The following is a 1974-nucleotide window of genomic DNA, read 5'->3' as shown; positions in this document are numbered from 1 at the left end:
AGATTTTTTTTTTTTTTTTTTATTCTCGACGCGTGCGCGTTGCAAAAACACGGAATTTCGTTAAGTATCGCTATTTTGAAACTGTAGATCCATTAAAAACATCGTGTACAATGGTTCAAAACCCGTAGATTCTCGTTGTCCACTCTCAGTCCACCGTGATTCTCCTCTTCCTCTTTCCTTTTTTTTTTCTTTCCTTTTTTTCTCTAGTAATTAACTCGAAAATGCTAACACCGTGGAATATGATGAGCATAACGGTATCGTAAAGTCGGCACTTTTTTAATTTCTTTCCTGTTTTTTTTTTTTTCATTCTCTTTTTAAATCGTGTATTATCTTCTACATATCCCGCTTGTTTAAAATTTTTAGATATCAGGATAATTTTACGTGTATTAATCGAATGCATCGTTTGGTAATGAGAGAGAGAGAAAGAGATATTAATCAATATAACCCTTTCTTTTTATAGAAGAAAGAAATTATTTACATAAATAAAAAATGAGATATAGAGATATAATAGCAAAAAAGATTAATTATCAAGCCTTTGATAGATCTCTTTCAAATTAACACAAGTTTGAACCGAATAATTTCTAATTAACGTTTGATAAAAAACAAAAAGTCCCGTATATTCTTTTGAAAGACAAGAGTTATAACGCAAGGATAATTATAACGATGATCTCTTTTTCTCTTTATTTCGTAACGTTCGATACACAACGTGGCGCGGCCTGTTTGTATTCCTTTCCGCTTCCGTCCATAGTTTGATCGTGTTTGATCGAATGGAAAGGGAAACTATAGAGAGTGAAATGGGACAGAATATGGTAAAAAGAAAATAACTTTATCGAACGCGTTTTAGAAATTTATCGGGATAGCGAAATTCGTTATTGGTGTTGATTGAATGAAAAAGAAAAATGGAAAATTGTCACAAATTATACACGTTATTTAATATTATATTATACAGTTTCTTGAGTATAATTTGGAGGACACATTTTTCTCAAGCATGTTCGAAATTTGTTATTTAATCGAGGAGAATGCTGGTAGATTAATCGTGGTTGATGACGGTTCTGCTAGTGATCGTTTATAATGGGTATCCGATAGATCAAAAGTTTGCCGTATCAATCTGTCTTAACCACGTGCTCGACACGATTAGGCTAATGATTAATCTCCATCACGATTCATAAATGTTTTCGTAATTTCACGTCTAACGTGTGTATCAAGTATAAACTAATTATTATTAACATTTAAATTAAAATCAATTTTTTATTATTTGTGAAATTTGTTTCACAATTCAAATTTATAATTCGATAATTCTTCTCGCCCCTCTCTCCCCTCGATCCATTAATTCTCAAAATTCACGATACAATCTTTAAAGCTTTTAAAATTTAAAACTGCATACTCTGAAAAAAAAAACAATTCGAAAACAATGAATACGTAAAAGCATTCATCTTCTTCGTCTTCATCGTATTCGATCGAATGGAAATTTTCGAAATTTCGACTCGAATCGAAGGAATGCGAGGAACACACCTGTTATAAAAATTTCTCTCTCTAGCGCGCGCGAAGCGAAGCAAGCAAGCAAGCAAAATCTCCCACGAGGCAAAATCTCGACAGTCGTCTCATTATCCACCCCCTCCCCTTCCTCCAGTATTCCCCTATCAACATGAAAAAATTATAAACAGGGACAAAAGAGAGAGAAAGAGAGAGGGTGAGGAAGAAGCCCCAAGGGGGTGGAAGCGGCGAGATCGGGGTTACGCAAAGGCCACGTGTCGGTAATTCCAATAGGAGCCGCTGCTCTCTTTTTATATCCAGTTTCTTTTCCAGCGCTTCGTTAACCTTGCGAGCTTGCGACACGGGCAACAGGCGGTTTCCTCCGCCGCTTCGTTAGACACCGAGGTATGGATGAATGCGCGGAATAATTGAAACAGAGAGGGGGAGAGGAGGGGGTGCTTTAATGCGAATTCTTAATTACGATCCTATGAATACACGCGT

At 35.8% G+C, this 1974-nt stretch overlaps 1 protein-coding gene across 8 annotated transcripts in view; it reads left to right on the top strand.

The window, feature by feature from the left end:
- LOC102680125 (uncharacterized RNA-binding protein C3H8.09c-like) overlaps positions 1-1974 on the top strand; it is a 323287-nt gene that overhangs the window by 161883 nt on the left and 159430 nt on the right. The window lies entirely within an intron of this gene.

The sequence above is a fragment of the Apis dorsata genome, unplaced genomic scaffold (genome assembly GCF_000469605.1).
Source record: "Apis dorsata unplaced genomic scaffold, Apis dorsata 1.3 scaffold_269, whole genome shotgun sequence".
Lineage (NCBI taxonomy): Eukaryota > Metazoa > Arthropoda > Insecta > Hymenoptera > Apidae > Apis > Apis dorsata.
Note: the sequence above shows the minus strand (reverse complement) of the source record. Positions and strands in the feature narration are given on the sequence as shown.